Here is an 18,281-nt window from a genome sequence, read left to right as displayed (position 1 = left end):
CACGATAGAAATTCAGTGCCAAATTGCTCCTGGGGCAATTTTGGATGAGACACCAGCGGCCACTCTACAGGGTATTTTGTCTCTATCCTTTGCAGATCTTATCTTGACTAAAAGGTCCCTAGTTTTTGATGATTTAAAATAGGAAAGGACAACGCAAAAAATTACCGAAATTTTGGTGGCGTTGAATGAAGCAAGGGGAGAGGATCCGTTGGACGATGATGGAAATTGTGGGGCAGCACAAGGACAATCGAATGTTGATGGAGAGGATGAAGATCTTGGAGAATTACCCCAAGAAGTGCATGGAGATGAGTTTGAAGAGGAAGAAGACAATGGCGATATCTCTCAATATGAAGTGAAGTACGAACTTCGATGCACGAAAGAAAAAAAATGTTGCCCAAATTCCGCCTGGTGCTATTTCTAGGCCTAGGACCCGAGCCGCTGTAGCACATTTGGGCCAGCACGTGATATCCTACTTGATAGGGGCTTTGCTGAAGCCCAAAAGTCGGTGCCAGAATATATTAGGAGAAGGCTTCCGGAGAATGGTTGGGAGTTGTTGTTTGCCCCAACTACGCGTGTATCCGAGGCCGTGGTCAAAGAGTTTTATGTTGCCATCACTCCCAACCGAGGGGACGTAGTGAGAGTACGGGGTAAGGTTGTTAAATTTTCGCCTTCCATTATGAATACTCATTATGGTTTGTTGGATGTGTTTAATGCAATAGGTAATGAGATTTCTGTGTATCCATCGGATGAGCAAGTGGAAGAGGCACGTAGACTTATTTGTAGATCACACAAGATTTTGACCGTCTCAACTACGGGGAAGCTTTTCTCAAAGCCCCTTGACATTAATGAGCAAGCGACGATTTGGTCGTTTGTGGTGAAGAACCGGTTGATCCGAACTTCTCACGATTCCTCCATTAAGCGCAACATGGCGATGATGGTGTACATTCTTATGAAGGGGCATTGAGTTCAACTTTTTGGAGCTCATAAGGAACGAGATACGAAGTTGTTCGGAGAAAATGGTAGATCCCTTTGTTTTTCCTGCACTAATAACTGAGCTATGCTTGCAGGCGGGAGTGGAGGCTGATGATACGAATGTCGTGACACCCAAGAAGCCGGTCACATCCCTAATGAGCGTTCGGAGGTATTCCATTGTTCGAGAGGAAGATTCTCCCATTACCGCTGCGGATCCCGAGACCCGAGGGGTGGTAGCTAGGGAGAAATATGATGAGCTTAGGCACAAGTACGAGCTTCTCTTGGTTACTCAACGTGCCACTTGTGAGTTCCTCAAGAAGATATACGGTGATGAAACACCTTCTTTCCCCGATGAGCTTGCGGCCGACTAAACATCTTCTTCCTGTCTTCCTATCGATTCTACTAGTGATGAATCTTCAGATGATGATTAAGGGAGTATTTCCCTATCTTTGCTTTGATACTATGGAGCAATATAAGTAGGTTGTCTTTGTTCTTTTTGTTTGCATGATAGGTTGTTTTGTTTAGCTTTTGTTCTATGTTAGTTTTCAGGATGTTGTGCTGTTAGGAATGCATATAAGTAGGTTTTGCATATTTTTAAAGTTCAAGCTTGCATGCTTCCTTGTTCTAGCTCTAGTTTGTCCTTAGCTTCTTCAATGTATCTTTTCTAAATTCTCAAGAGTCAGCCAGAAAATGCAATACAAAGAGTCTTATAAAAAAAGAGTCATATGCAAGATAATTTTTTCGAAAGAAAGAGTATGAAAAAGGAGTACAAAAGAAGAAAAGCAACTAAAAAAATAATCTAGAGAGAAAATAAAGAGTGGGGGAAAGAAAAGAAAAATAAGAGTGAGAGAAAGATAAGAGTGGTAAGAAACATGGGAGGAAAACAAACACACTTATTTTCGCAAGTCCCACTATAGATATTCATTTATTTTTAATAGGTGTTGTTAGCATCTTGGAGGGAGTAGCCTACATATTAAGGTGACTGCGTGAAAACCATTACCGATATCATTTTATGTTGGGTTGCTACATAACAAGTTTCTATGAATGGCTGTGGTTTGAAACGAAGTTAGTGTGTTGAAAACCTCAAGGGCTAGTAGTCGATCCACTTGATGTTAGAACTTTTTGAATCAAAACGGAAGTGTGCATATTCCTTGGGTTTGCAAAAGAGTTTTGTGTTTTAGAAAAGAATATGATTTAGAATCATTTTTAATTTGAAAACAAATGATGGTTTATGGTTTGTCGGCTTGAGATTAAAGTTAGGACGTTTAGCTTGTGAAGCCTTTCTTGAGACGTATATGATTCATTAGCTTAGAATATTTGGATTGCTGCTCATTCAACTTTCTAGCATGTTGATTGTTTTAGATTTGTTGTTGTTGTTTTTGCTTGAAGACAAGCAAATGGCAAAGTTTGAGGGTGTGTTAGGGTTTACTTTTTACTGCAAAAACGTGTGTCGGTAGGCCTGTTTGACCACGATTTTGACTCCTTTTTCGTCATTATTTGCCATAAAGAACTACATATTCTTAAAACAGAACATGCATAGATTATTTAAGCATAAAAGTCAAACTATGGTACTTTAGGAAAAATATGAGAAAAATGCAGTCAAAATTGGAAGAAAATAACAGTTTTATGTTTTTGCCGAATTGCGTTCAGCACATTTTTGGAGAAAAAAATGGCAAAACGCACGTTTTTAATAATGAGGGGCAGAGAGGACATTACCCACGTATTCAAACACATCCCAAACCGTGAGTCCAAGTCCAAGTGAGGTGGTTAGGTGAATCTCAACCCATTTAAATGGTGGGGAGTTTCAACCAACCTATTGTGCTATAAAAGGAAGTCATCCCTCCAGCAGAATTCATCCCTTACAAGCTTCATTTCATCTTCTTTTAGTTGCTCTCTAGTTGTAGAATATATTTTTAGGGTTTATGTTTATGTTCTAGTGGTTCATTTCTTTATTTTTCATGCTTTCACCTTTTGTATTGCTTTTAATTCAAGTTCGTACTTCCGTTCTTTGTTCATTTTGTTCTTTTAAAGTTCTTTAGCGAGTTTCAACTCCCATCACGCTCGAGAGAGAAGAAGGTTAAGCTAGAATTCATTGTACGGCTCGTTTATTCGTTTTAATTCAATGAAAAATATTTTCTTTATGTTTTCGTGCATTTACTTACCTTTAAAAATGTTCTAAATTAGTTATCAACCTCTTTTTGGAATGCCTTAGTCAAAATGATTTGATTTTCAACACGCTCAAGATTTTGGCCAGATTGCGCCTGCACTTTTTTGGGTTGGTTTCTAAGAACTTTTATGTGCATCTTTTTTCCATTCGGCTGGTGGGAACTTGATTTATACACCAAAGCCCAACCTTGGGAAAGGTGAGTTAGGTAGAATAATAGGAAACCAATATGGGATGTGACTTAGGCATAAGGGCATAAAACATGGTCCTAGACATAGGCCCTCTAACCCATAATGCAAGTGAGTTGGTAGATATTCTTTAGCATTGTAATCACACAAAGGCATATCACTGTAGGTTGCCCTAGCCTCTGCAGCAATTAAAATCGGTAGTGAAAGAGTAGAACTCGAATCCCAAGAAAAGTCAGGAATTGCGCCTAGTGCAATTTCCCCAACATAGTGTGTTTTCCATGTTTTATATCCAGACTAAGGTAGGAAGCAAATAGGTTGAGTTTTATTAAATTGCTTGCTACTTAAAACCCCAAACAACAACAGTTCACCAATGTTTTCTTCATAAAACACATTTGCATATTTGAACCATTCACTTCATTAAAATTGTTTTGAAAGCAACAAGTCCTTGAGGATTCGACCTTGGATTACAACCAAGTATTACTTGTGACTGTATGCACTTGCACGTGTCTCTGATCTTTTTGAAGTTAGAGAAAGTCCCAACAACTCCTTGCCAAACCAAATTCGGGGGACAATCGGTACCTTTACTTGGCCATGTGATAGTGCAGTAAGCTCAGCACTGATCAAGGATGGGAGCAAGTAGTTTCTATTGTATTACACTATTAAAGCTATGACAGTGGCTGATACCTGCTACACATAAGTCGAAAAGATGGACCTTGTGCTGGTCGTCTCGTCCAGGAAACTGCAACCCTACTCCAAGGCTCATCATATCATAGTTTTCATCAACCATCCTCTCAAGTAATTACTTAAAAAATCGAAGACTTCAAGAGGGATTATGTAATGGGTCGTCGAGCTAAGTGAGTCTGACGTCAATACTCTCATAGGGTATCCATCAAGTAGCAGGCTATTGCGGATTTCGTGGACGAGTTACCCCAACGCCAACTTAGGCTAGGCTGAGGGTCGCCTATGGACCCTCCACACCGACGGATAGGCTAACGAGCAAGGCTGTGGGGTAGGAATCCTCCTGACCAGCTATTGTATCCACAGAACCGTGTTGGATACACGTGCAAGTGTACACTATATCCGTCGAATGTAGTACGAAACGAGATCGAATCCACAGGGACTTAAGAAAGTATTCTAAACTATGCTTCAGGGTACCAAAAGTACAAAAACAATAAAATATCGATAATTTTATCGGAAGTAATGAAAAATATCATAAACAAACAATAAACGTTCCCAGTATTGAACACGTTTTAAATGTTGACAACAAGAATAAACTATAACATAGAATAACAAAAATGAGGAGTAAACATATATGGATGAACAGGGGAGACATACCATGTTTTCACTGAATCCCAACCTATTCTCTAGCACAAAATCATTCAGTAATGCTCAATTTGACATGGTTTCCTTTCGAGGCACCTAAACAACCTACAACTCCCGTTGCTAAATATACAAACAATAAACACAAGTTCTAAGCATGATTACGGGACCTGGTTCCTGAGTACCTAAAACCCTACTAGAAAAATGTTGTAATCACAAATAGAGCAAGTCAGCTACCCGTAAGGCCTCTCGGGTCATACAGATGCTAGCACACAAACCAGAGTGGCCAACAGTGTTAAGTAAGATTCAAGAAATAAACACAACTCTATTTAATAACAAATGAAAACCAGCTAGATTTCGGTTGTTCATCAGTTAAAGAATGCAAATCGCCCCAAAATGGGGTTTAGCTCATGGAGGAAGAAGAAAACATAATAGGTAAAGAAATATTACAACCCATTTAGAGAAAAGAGAAGAAAACCGAAGATGGAGATGACAGGTTGCAGCAGCAGCCAAATATCCTCCTCTATCATCAGCTCTCCTCCGAAAAAGGGTGAGATTCTTCTTCCTTATCTTTTCCAACACTAAAAAATGTGTCTCCCTTTGGATCTGTCTGTGGCAGCTAGGGTATCTTGTTCGTTTTATATCGGATCCCAATTTTAGGGCACCCAGCTGGTGATTGTACGGGCATGGTAAATTATCCCGCGTCTAGAGCAGTTACTGCGCTGTAAGTCCATGCTCCAGCAATTGTTTGCTCTAGCTCTCTTCTGTCCTGTCTTGAACATGCTTCATCTATTCGTTTATAGGCTCAGCGCTTTCTTCATACCTTGTCTTATTTTTCTAAACATGTGCATGCAAGCCACTAAAAGGAGAATCCAGCACAGTATTAAGCTAAAGCATTCAAGACATGTGACTTTAGCTTGGTATTCCATTTCTAATTTTATTCATGATGTTTGAGAGCTAAAATAGACACACTTTGACATTTCTTTGTACGAAATCACCCAAATATTCACTAGAATAACTCTTTTCTAGAGAGTTATCACACCCCAAAACTTAAAATCTTGCTTGTCCCCAAGCAAGAGCATGCATTACACCCCTTTAAACAAAGAAAGTAGTAGTAGATTGAATACTCAACATCCAGACTTATGCCCCAACTCTTTACTTTGGTCAGTAACGCTAAAGTTTACATACTCTGCCATAATACTTCAACTGAAACAAAGAAAAGAGAGCAAATGAATTTTGTTATCATTTCAAAAGGTGTTATTTTCTGCCCAGCTCTAACTTCCTTCATTTTCCCAACCACAAGCTTAACTTCCCAAAGCGATTTATTTCTCAAGCTCCTATCACTAGCCTAAACAACCTTTGAACTACCAATTTAGGCTTCTTTAACTATGGGCTACTAGTCCTTCCTAATCCTGCAGCCTTTTTTTGCTATGGATGCAGGTTATTAGCCCCTCATTTATGGATGTTTTTTAGGGCTGAATTACAGGATTAGAAAGATTCATGGTTATACAAATTAGCTTACTAAAAGTGTAAGAACTAAATACTCACTTCCACAAACTTATAAGACTACATTGTCCTCAACGCGGCTAAGGACAACCAGATTGTAATGTTGTAGCACGCCCCCAAACTTATAGTGAAACTAGGTTAAGAAGTACAAAAAGTGTTTGCGAAGTAGATAAGTATGTGTGTAGGGATGACGAATGCTAAAATTAAGTGGATTTACAAAAGGTCCAGACTAGCTATACAAAGATAAAGTTGGCTTTGGATAGATGGCTATCGAAACTCTTCCTTAAGGTCAGCGCTACTTGGAGCTAGTACTACTAGAGGGAGGGCATGGGTAGGCAAGCACGAACTAGAAGGTGAACAAAAACAAGCCGACAAACATTCCAATACTCCAGCCTCGACAGAATAGACTACGTACTAGCAGGCTGTAGCATCAAGACTACACACAAAGGGTAGGGCAAGACATAGATGAAGGGATTAGATCCCGCAGCGGAAGCGCGCGAATGCGTGTGCTTCGATCTTGTTTTAGAACTGCAACAAAGAAAAGACACATAAGCATGAATAACAAGAAGTTAGTGATACATACCTTTGTAGACACCTCTTCAATATAGATATCAACTTCACCGCAAAGTCTTACTCGCTATCCTCTGGACGTTAAGAACTCGATTTCTGAGAACCGTCTTATAATTGGAAGGGAAATCGAGAGAGCGAGAGAGATTTTCGCGGGAATCGGGGGCTAAAACAGGAGGGGAGAGCCTCCCTTTTATAACGGAGGAAAAGTGGTGGGGAAGTCACAACTTTCACACTCACCATTTCCACACTTCCTACCAACTTCCCCACCACCATTTCCCCACTTCCCACCATTAATGGTGGGAGGTGGGAAAACCTCCCCCACTTTCACTTTCTATTTTTTTTCTTTTTCTTTTTATTTTAATTTAATTAAAACTATTTTAATTAAATAATATTCAATTAAATTAATAATTAATTAAATTATATTTAATTAAATTCATAATTAATTGAATTATATATAATTAATTACAAAAAAAGAATGATTAATTTAATTAAATTAAATCAATTTTAAATTAACCAAATTAACATAAGTCATTAATTTAATTAAATCATATTTAATTAAATTAATCAATATATCCCATTAATTTAATTAATTTAATTAAATCATATTTAATCAAATTAAACTTAAATTAATTAACCATATTAGAATCAAATCCAATATACATCTCTTTCATAATTTTGAATCTAATTCAAAAATTAACCTTATATTGTAATGTATCAATATACATTATGTTAATTGCATCTTATACAATTAACTTTAATTCCCGTTAACAAATTTGAACAATTCAAATTATTTTCAAGATTAAAAGTTCTTAACTATCCTTTACGAGCTAATAGGGGGACCTAATCGACCTACAGGAAACTCCAACAATACGAGATTAATTGATTAAACTCATTAACCAATTTAATTATCATTTGTTAACTGTTAGTCAGTCCACTAAAGACCTACAGTTGCACTCTTCTCACTATAGAATATTTTGTGTCTATGGATTTTGACCATTAGCGGTAAGTCAATCCTTCACGAGTGTTCGTAACCACAATTGGGTTAAATTATCGTTTTACCCCTATGTTACATCTTGTAGCTTAAGTACCACTGTTCTTCTAATGAACAATCCGGTTATGATCCAACCAATAACCGAAAGTCCCTCTCGGGCCAGTGAGAGGATAGGGCCCCTTGTTCAAGTCCAAGAGTCAGCACTCAAGAGAACACTCATCTACTTACCCTGAAGTCGGGAAGGAGTGAATTTCGTCTTATGTAGTTATATTTCCAACTCCCCAATCGTTTTCGTCCCCAAAATGGTAGGCATACTGAGTTGACGACTCGAGCCACTCTCACCCATACAAATTAAAGGACGAGCCCTAATAGGCAGGAGTCCATAACTCACGCAGGATTGAGATCGAGTTACCTGGTCATCCTATTGAAATATTAATATATTAGCTAACGGTGTTATGGCTAAAGATTAATTATTTCGTGGTCCGGTCTTATACAAACTCATTGTATAGGATACCCCCACTCGTATGTCTCCACACGAATGACCTGAATCGAGTCATTTGTAACTATTACAAAGTGGGACGTATCCACAGTGTTACCAGGATAAGGTACCCAACCTTATCCATATACTATAGATCCTTTAGGTTACTAATGGAACATTGTCACCTGTATATCAAATATATATTATTTATATATACACTGTATATCAAAAATATATGCTGTATATTAAATATATACTTTATATATATTATATACTATTTCAGTTACATGACATAACCTCGAATTAGTTTATTGGATTTGGGTCAATGCAATTCTATCAATAACAACTTTATTGAATGAATATTTGTTTTATGTTTGCAAACCATGAGTTTGGGGCATAAAACCCAACAAACTCCTACTTGAACTAAACTATAGTGGGCTGTACAAAAGCTAAAAGCAATAGTGGGTTGTAAAATAAAGTACAAATACAATAAACTAGGGCATACACTATACCTTTACAAGTCTCCCACTTGCCCTAGAATATATTGTACATATCTTGTAGGCCTATACTATCTAGATGGCCCCCAACACTTTAGCCGTAAGAGCCTTTGTAAACGGATCATCAATGTTATGCTCCGAAGCGATATTCGTGACGATCACGTCCCCTCGTTGCACTATTTGTCGTATCAAGTCATGCTTCCTCTCGATGTGCTTGGCTCTTCTGTGACTTCGGGGTTCTTTAGGATTTGCCACTGCACCACTGTTATCACAATAAAGTGTGATAGGCAAAGTCATGTTTGGATCAAATCTTATATTCCAAGATCGAGATGCTTGTTTTAAGCCATAAATGGATTCTTTAAGCTTGAAAACCTTTTGCTCTTGACCTTGCTTAACGAACTCTGATTACGCTTGTTTACATGCATAAAAAGAAGGTTTTAGATGCTGTTTTTACTATGTTTCAGCTTTGTTTCGGACTTTTCTAGGTCGTTTAAGTTCCAATTCATGCGAAATTCATATATTATGGTTTGTGGTTGGCTTACATTGTATTTATGACATTTTAGGACCATTTGGGAGTGGAAATTAATCAAAAGAAGCAAAAAGACGAAAAAAACATCATGGGAGGCGCCAGGCGCCTAGGAAGCCTGCAGAAAAACTGGTTTTCTTCCAACTTTGCCCTTAATGAAACGCGTCTTCCGATGCGTTTTGGTGGTTCCAACCGATGCATACGTGTAGAATAAGTGTTCCACTATCAGTTTGAGCACGATTTGGTCAGCCGAAAGAGTTGGAAATGGGTGATTCACCATCGTTTTAAAACCTACCTAACCAAGTCTGCACAGCTATAAATTCCAGCAACTTCTCCACCAAATGCATCAAGCCTTGCCTCCTTCTCTTGAAGATTTTTAGTGTTTCTTTATTACTTTCTAAGTACTTTTGAGTTGCTTTCATTAGTTGCTCTTGGTTTTTAAATCCCGAGTACTTTACATTCCTTTATTGAGCTTTGTTTTGTTTCCATTTGTAGTTAGTTATTTTCTACTTATTCAAATATATAAAAATCCAGCACTTTGCTTCTCTTCTCTTTGCCTTTACTTTATTTTTAGTTAAGAGAGTTGTGTTTTTGGAGGAAAGAGCACGTGACACTCCCCCTTGCTTGAAAGAGAAGGGCGAAGCTCTCAACCCCGATAAAAACCCTCCGTTAGTTAACTTTTGTTGTTCACACATGCATTCCAATTTCGACCATTTTACTTGCTGTATTTTCTTCAATATGTCTTTCTAAATTCCCGTCTCTAGCCCGGTTATGGATAGTTAGCCTTTTATGTCTAAAAAGGGTTGCTAAGAAGTAGTGTTTTTGCTTTTCATTCATTGCTCAACATGTTTTCTCAAAACGTTAGGATTTAGAGAAGGCCACTGTAAGTCTTAACAAGTCAATACTGAAAAGGTTGCTTATTTGCATTGTTGAGTGGTTAAACCGAGGAGAGGAGCGCCTTAGACATAAGGGTTCCGCTTAAGTAGCCTAGACATAGGACCTTAACCCGAGGTTGCGACTATTTCCATCCTAAAACTGAGATATATCTCATAATAGACATATTAGGGAATGTCTTACGACTTTGAACTTGCTTAGGCATAAGTCAAGTGAGAAGCGTAGTCGTTGGTTTCTAAAGTAAAATGCATATTGCCCTTAGGATGTCCTTGATTCTTTGTTGGCTAACTTGAAGTAATTCGGGCTAGGTTTTATCATTATAAGTCCAAATCCCGAATCCAAAACCATTATTTGTGACCACTTCCCATTTTACTAGAATCACTCATTTCAACATTCACTATTCTTTAAAACTTTAGAGTTTGGAAATTATTTAGAAGTCCTTGAGGATCGATACTTGGATACTCCATCCATTTTATATTACTCTGACAGGTGTGCGCTTGCATCTATATAATTGTTACCACGCTTAGTGCGTGCGTTCAGCAACAACCAGTCAAGTTTTTGGCGCCGTTGCCGGAGACTTTAGTTTTAAAACTATTTTCAAATTCTTTTAGTTTTTATTTTTGTGAATTGTTGTTGGGTGTAATTTCCATCCACTGTTTTTGTTCTATATTTTTGGTCGTTTATCTCACAAGGGTAAGTTAAAGTGCATGAGCACAAGATCTTTTCTTCTACCCCTTGACCCTGAGATTGAGCGGACCCTTCGAAAAACTCGAAAGGAGCAAAGACTTCGAAAACAACTAGAAAAACAAAAAGAGAGAGAAGGTGAAATCAGTCCTGAAAGTGAGGTAGAGAGTACGAGCACATCAATGGCAGATATTCCACCTCGTGATCCGGTTGATCCACCTGCTGTTAACGGTAATATGAGGGATCATGCAAGAAATGATGAATTCAACCATATCCAGATGGCGGACAACAGAGACGTGGCAATGCGAGAATATGCCGCCACGGGTTTTCAGAACTTTGATTCAGGGATAGTCAACCCTATTCCAGCCCACGCAAACTTTGAGCTTAAACCAATGATGTTCCAAATGTTGTAGACAATTGGACATTTTGGAGGGCAGAAACATGAGGATCCACATGATCATCTAAAATCATTCATTCAAATTGCAAATGCATTTCGATTACCTGGTATAACAGACGATGCTCTTAGACTAACACTTTTTCCATTTTCGTTGAAGGACCAAGCTAGAGCATGGCTCAATGCATTTCCACTGGGATCCATCACCACATGGGGGTCGTTAGTGGAGAAGTTATTAACAAAATTCTTCCCACCTACTCGCCATGCTAATATCAGAAAGGAGATCATCTCCTTTAGACAGTATGATCGTGAACCTGTTCACGAGGCGTGGGAGAGATGTAAAGAACTAATCAGGAAATGTCCGAACCATGGCTTGCCGGCATGCATCCAGATAGAACATTTCTTTAGAGATTTAGATCATCCTACTAAGATGATGTTAAACAATGCTGCCAATGGAGCCTTTACAAAGAAGACATTCAACGAGATAGTTGACATCCTAAATGACTTAGCTTCACACAACGAACTATGGTGTTCGCAAAGATCTAGGGCAGCACCAAAGAAGCAAGATCCAGCTGGAGTTTTGGCTCTGGATATTGCGACCTCGATGCAAAAAGAGATGGTTACAATGAACCAGAGGCTGAAAGAGATGGCATTGGAAATAAAAAAATCCATTAGCCACGCCGATACAACCTGTGCAGTCGGATTATTGCACTCCTGCCCCTGTTTGCCAAGTCAACGATCTCATTTGTTCATTTTGCAGTGAAAACCATATTTATGATAATTGTCCACATAACCCTGCTTCCGTTTTTTATGTAGGACATGGGAACAATAGAAACTTTAACCCATATTCGAACACCTACAACCCAGGTTGGAGGCACCACCCTAATTTCTCATGGGGAGGTCAAGGAGGTTCGAGCGGTTTTAATCAAGGGCAGAGCCAGCAGAACAAGCAGCCCTATGTTCCACCTACACAGCAATACATCCCACCGTCGCAACAGTAGTACAATCACAGAACACAGACTCCACCAGTTCAAAATAACAGCTCAAATCTTGAGAATATGATGAAGGAGTACATGGCCCGAACCGACGCAGTGATACAATCCCAAGCGGCATCAATGAGGAATTTCGAGACCTAATTGGGACAGCTCGCCAATGAATTGAAGAATAGACCACAAGGTTCTTTTCCAGGCCATACTGAATTACCAAAACGAGAAGGGAAAGAACAGTGCAAAGCTGTCACCCTTAGGAGTGGACTGGCATATGATGGACCAACAATGCCAACAATAGATGTACAGATTCCGTCCACTGAACCAACTGTAAAGATACCAGAAAATCCAACAACACCAGAAAAAGAAAATACTAGAAAAGGTAGTGAGGACACCCCGAGTGTTCCTCCACAGGTACAAAACAATTGCATATAAATATACCATTAGTAGATGCTCTAGAACAGATGCCAAATTATGCTAAGTTTTTTAAAGATATAGTTTCTAGGAAGAAAAAGATAGGAGAGCGTGAACTGGTAGCCACGACAAAATGTAGTAGTGAAGCTGTAGGCAGCCCGCTACCCATGAAATGTAACGATCCTGGTAGTTTTACCATTCCATGTTCCATAGGAGGAAAAAAGTTAGGTAGGGCATTATGTGATCTAGGCGCTAGCATTAATCTTATGCCATTATCAGTTTTCAAATCTTTAGGCATAGGAGAAGCTAGACCTACTACGGTTACCCTCCAACTAGCAGATAGATCTATCATAAGACCTGAGGGAAAGATTGAAGATGTTTTAGTCCAGGTGGATAAATTCATTTTCCCTGCGGACTTTATCATTCTAGATTGCGAGGCCGACTTAGACGTTCCCATTATTTTGGGAAGACCATTTCTAGCCACTGGGGATACAGTTTTTAATGTGAGGAAGGGTAAATAATGAAGAAGTTAAATTTAACGTTCTAGACGCCATGAAATTACCAGGAGAGTTTGAAGAGTGCTCTGCTATAAATAGCTTGAATCCTGTTATGTTTGATGAGTTTTATGACTTATTAGTTACAGAGATTGAATAAGAGCTTGATAAGATAGCAGAAGGATCAGAAGATGTGATTAATCCTGTTGAAAAAATACAAAAAGAAGAATGCAAGTCGTTACTTCCGTCCATAGTGGAACCACCCACGTTGGAGCAGAAGCCATTGCCGTCGCATTTGAAATATGCGTACCTAGGGGATAACGACACTTCACCAGTTATTATAGCCTCCAATTTATCACCTACTAATGAATATTCTTTATTGCAGATTTTGGAGAAGCACAAAAAGGCCATTGGATGGACGATAGCAGATATCCGAGGGATAAGCCCGGCCTTTTGCATGCACAAAATTTTATTGGAAGAAGATGCTAAGAACTCTATTGAGTGTCAAAGGTGGTTGAACCCGAAGGTGAAAGAGGTTGTAAGGAAAGAAATTCTTAAATGGCTTGACGTCAGTGTTATATACCCAATATCCGACAGCAGCTGGGTAAGCCCAGTACAGTGTGTACCATAGAAAGGGGGTATAACCGTGGTGGCCAACGAGGAGAATGAGCTCATCTCAACCCGAACTGTGAGCGGGTGGAGAGTTTGCATTGACTATCGCAAACTCAACAAGGTAACAAAGAAAGACCATTTTCCTCTCCCGTTTATTGACCAGATGCTCGACCGTCTAGCAGGTAAGGATTTCTATTGTTTTTTAGATCGATATTCGGGTTATAATCAAATTACTATTGCTTCAGAAGATCAGGAGAAGACAACATTTACGTGTCCGTATGGTACGTTCGCTTTTAGGCGAATGCCCTTTGGACTATGCAATGCACCCGCGACTTTTCAGAGGTGTATGATGGCCATCTTCTCTGACATGGTAGAAAATATTCTAGAAGTTTTTATGGATGACTTTTCTGTTTTTGGAAATTCTTTTGACGCATGTTTAGTTAATTTGGAGAGAGTATTGGAGAGATGTGAACAAACAAACCTAGTCCTAAATTGGGAGAAGTGTCATTTCATGGTACAAAAGGGTATTGTTTTGGGTCACAAAATTTCCAAGCAAGGAATAGAGGTAGACCACGCTAAGATAGACATCATTTCAAAGCTACCTCCTCCTACAAATGTCAAAGGGATTAGAAGTTTTTTAGGGCATGGGGGATTTTACCGCCGCTTTATAAAAGACTTTGCTAAAATTTCTAAACCCTTGTGTCAATTGCTAGAACATGATAGACCATTTGTTTTTTATGATGACTGTTTAAAATCATTTGAAATGTTGAAAGTTGCTCTAAGTTCAGCTCCTATAATTATCGAACCTAATTGGGATTTACCTTTTGAGCTCATGTGTGATGCCAGTGATTATGCAATAGAAGCTATGTTAGGACAACGTAAAAACAAGATCTTGCATCCTGTGTATTATGCTAGTAAGACTCTGACCGGTGCACAACTCAATTACACTACTACTGAAAAGGAACTGTTAGCAGTTGTGTTCGCCTTTGATAAGTTTAGGTCTTACTTGATAGGCACAAAAGTCATTGTTTTTACTGACCATTCAGCTTTAAAATATTTATTTGCTAAAAAAGATGCGAAACCACGTTTGATACGGTGGATTTTGTTACTTCAAGAGTTTGATATTGAAGTTAGGGATAGGAAGGGTACTGAAAACCAAGTTGCTGATCACCTGTCTAGATTGGAATCCCCGCTCTGTGATGATGGAACTGTTATACGTGAACAGTTTATTGACAAGCAACTCTTGCGAGTTGATTCAGTTCCGTGGTATGCCGATATAGCAAATTATTTGGTAAGTCGAATAGTTCCTTATGAGTTCAACAAGCAACAGGTAAAGAAATTTCTAAATGAAGTTCGATTTTATCGTTGGGATGAGCCTTTTTTATATAAGCTGGACCTGACAATATCTTACGCAGGTGTGTCGCAGAAGAAGAGCACGAGGCGATATTAGACGCTTGTCATATGTCTCCATATGGAGGACATTTTGCAGGACACAAAACCACAGCCAAAGTTTTGCAAAGTGGGTTCTTTTGGCCCACTCTGTTCAAAGATGCACATAAGTTTGCCCAGGTTTGTGACAAATGCCAACGGACAGGTAATATATCTAAACGCCACGAAATGCCTCAAACCCCGATCCTTGAGATTGAAATATTTGATGTGTGGGGTATAGATTTTATGGGTCCATTTCCATCTTCTAATGGTAAGCTTTATATATTGTTAGCAGTAGATTATGTTTCGAAATGGATAGAAGCCATTGCAACTGCTACCAATGATTCCAAAGTTGTCATTCGTTTTCTGCAAAAGCACATTTTTACGCGTTATGGAACCCCGCGTTGTCTGATAAGCGATGGGGGGGCTCATTTTGTGAATAGGTGTATGTAAAAGTTGCTGACTAAATACAATGTGCGTCATAGGGTTGCAACAGCATATCATCCTCAGTCGAATGGGTTAGCCGAAATATCTAATAAGGAGATAAAAAACATTTTAGAAAAAACTGTAAATCTTAACCGTAGGGATTGGTCTTTTAAGCTTGATGATTCACTTTGGGCATATAGGACAGCATTTAAGACTCCCCTCGGCATGTCCCCCTATAGGCTAGTTTTTGGAAAAGCATGTCATTTGCCTCTTGAGCTAGAATATAAAGCATTTTGGGCTACTAAGAAATAAAATTTTGATTTGTCGACTGCAGGTGAAGCGAGGAAGTTACAATTGTTGGAATTAGAAGAACACAGGCACTTTTCTTATGAGAATGCTAAGTTGTTTAAGGAAAAAACTCAACAGTGGCATGATAGGCGTCTTTGGCCGAACAATCTTCGAGAAGGTGATCTGGTTCTGTTATTCAATTCTAGGTTGAAACTTTTTCCTGGGAAACTTAAGTCTAGATGGTCTGGTCCCTTTCAAATTTTTAAAGTCTACCCATATGGGGCAGTGGATCTAGTTGACTTTAAGGGAAATATTTTTAAAGTAAATGGGCAGAGACTTAAGCCGTATTTTGGAGAACCAGTGGATAGAGGAAAAACCTCTATTCAACTTTCAGATCAATAATTTTTTGCGAAAAATGTTTTTTCCTTCTTATCCGTTTTTGAAAGAACAAAAGTAAAGGAAGGAAGTCTTTGTATCTTGTATTTTCTCTTTGTTTAATTATAAAGTTTTTCTTATTAAGAGAATGTTTTTGAAAACATTGAAAAAGCAAAAAGAAAGAGAAAAAAAACGTTGAAAAAAAAAAAAAGAATTACGCAGGCGCCTGGCGCCTGCCCTGTTTTTCCAGCAGTTCAAATTTCTTTTTCCTTCGTGATTTGGGTTTTAATTTTCGATAATATGGGCTTTATTTTGGGTCAAACATTAATCCTCTATGATTTAACTTTAAAAACTTCTCTTCAAACTCAAATTTTGTTTCCCTAATCCTATTTTGTATTCAAATTTGTTTTCTTTTCCTTTTAGGGTTGGGAAACTTAGTTGAACTTAAATGTCAATCCCTTTCCATTTAGAATTTAGTTTGGGGAAAGCTTAAATAGACCCATTGCCTAAGCTTTACAAATCCACCAAAACCCACACAACTTTCTTCTTCCCCTTGTTTTTTTTTTCGGCAAAACCCACTCCCTTCATCACCCTTGTTTTCGATTTTCAGCCACCACCAAAAAGAAGAAGAAATTTTCAGCATTTGCTTACATCTATGGCTTCTTCTTCTCAACATACTTCACTTCCTACCTCTTCTACTCAAGCTCCAAATGCCACAAACATTCCTTTTCCACCATTGGAGAACTTCCAACACCACATGGTTTCAGATTCTAGGCTAGCTGTTGTTAGGGGAGGAAACCCGCTTCAAACATTTGAATGTCCTCCATCCCAAGCTCCTACACAACATCCTATAATGAGCCCACATGGTTATGTTAATTTTCAGCAACTACCCACCCTTAATATACCTCAAAACAGTGAGTTTAGGGCTGAAACTCCTCAACAACTTCCTTCAATGATCAATCCGGGTATGTACCAACCGTTTATGTTTAACCCGGTTCCTTCCTATCATTTTCCCTTGTCCCAAATGCAAATTCCAGCTAGTGTTCATCCTTATGGAATGCCAAACCCATCTACTCTATTTCCTAGCCTTCCACCTTATTATGGAATGGGTCATTGGGTACCTCCACATAATTATGGGATGACTTCACCTAGGGTTCCCCCACCACCTCAACTTTCATTCCTAGAAAGAGGACCTCAAGCACCACAATTGAACCCTAACATATTGAGTACCTTCAACATGGGACAACTAAAACCCTTAGAGCCTCCTAGGATGCCAACCCCAACCAATATGCCAATGGATGCAGGAGATGAGCATGAAGGAAAGCAAGAAAAGAGCCATAGCCATAGGCTAGAGCCCGGGGTGTTGATAGGGCAAAAGAGGAAGGGCAATGAGGTGATGATAGACCCAGAAATTGAGGAAGATGGGAGTAGTAGGCGTCTGACGCCTAAGGATTCGACTATGGAGAACAGGGACGAGGAGCAGTTTTATTCATCTCCATTGTTTATTACACCGGAAGATGGTAATGATGATTTTCTACTGGTTTCACGAGACAATTGTTCAAATATGCCAGAAACAGAGGATACCGAGAACGAAGTGGTGAGAACAGATACTCAGGAACCTTCCCCATTGGATACACCTACAGAAGGAGCGTTTTGTAGTCACCAAGAGTTGCCTACTGGGGCAACTGGATCTACTCCGCTGGCAACGGATGAGTATGTCACACCGATGGCCACTCTACCAGGGGTAAGGGATGCTCACACTATTCCTTCTAATACAGTTAACCCGCTTGGGTGTGATACAGGTAGATCCAAGGTTGGGGAGAATAGTACTCAAGAACCTACCAGCGAAGAAGATCTTGAGGACACGCAGACGATAAGGGAAATGTTCCAATACAAGAGGCGGAAGAAAAAGAGTTCAAAACGTCGTGCAGTTCAAGCTAAGAAGTTGAGAGTGCCCATGAATGAACCTAAAACGAGAGATGTGAAAGCTAAAGCAGCTGAAGCTAAGAAGAAGGTAGTGGCACCTGGGCCAGTTGATACAATTGAACTGGACTTGTCTGAGGGAGAGGAGGTC

General features: G+C 39.1%; 1 non-coding gene across 1 annotated transcript; it reads right to left on the bottom strand.

The window, feature by feature from the left end:
* Window positions 1-11,452: 11,452 nt before the first annotated feature.
* On the bottom strand, window positions 11,453-11,559 carry LOC148209098 (small nucleolar RNA R71). Its single transcript, XR_015787533.1, has one exon. It is a non-coding gene; the product is annotated as a small nucleolar RNA R71 (small nucleolar RNA).
* Window positions 11,560-18,281: the final 6,722 nt, after the last annotated feature.

The sequence above is a fragment of the Momordica charantia genome, assembly GCF_013281855.1.
Source record: "Momordica charantia cultivar OHB3-1 chromosome 9 unlocalized genomic scaffold, Mcharantia_2.0 BLBB01000009.1, whole genome shotgun sequence".
NCBI classification, from domain to species: Eukaryota; Viridiplantae; Streptophyta; class Magnoliopsida; order Cucurbitales; family Cucurbitaceae; genus Momordica; species Momordica charantia.
The sequence above is the reverse complement of the archived record's forward strand: the minus strand, read 5'-3'. Positions and strand labels throughout refer to the sequence as shown.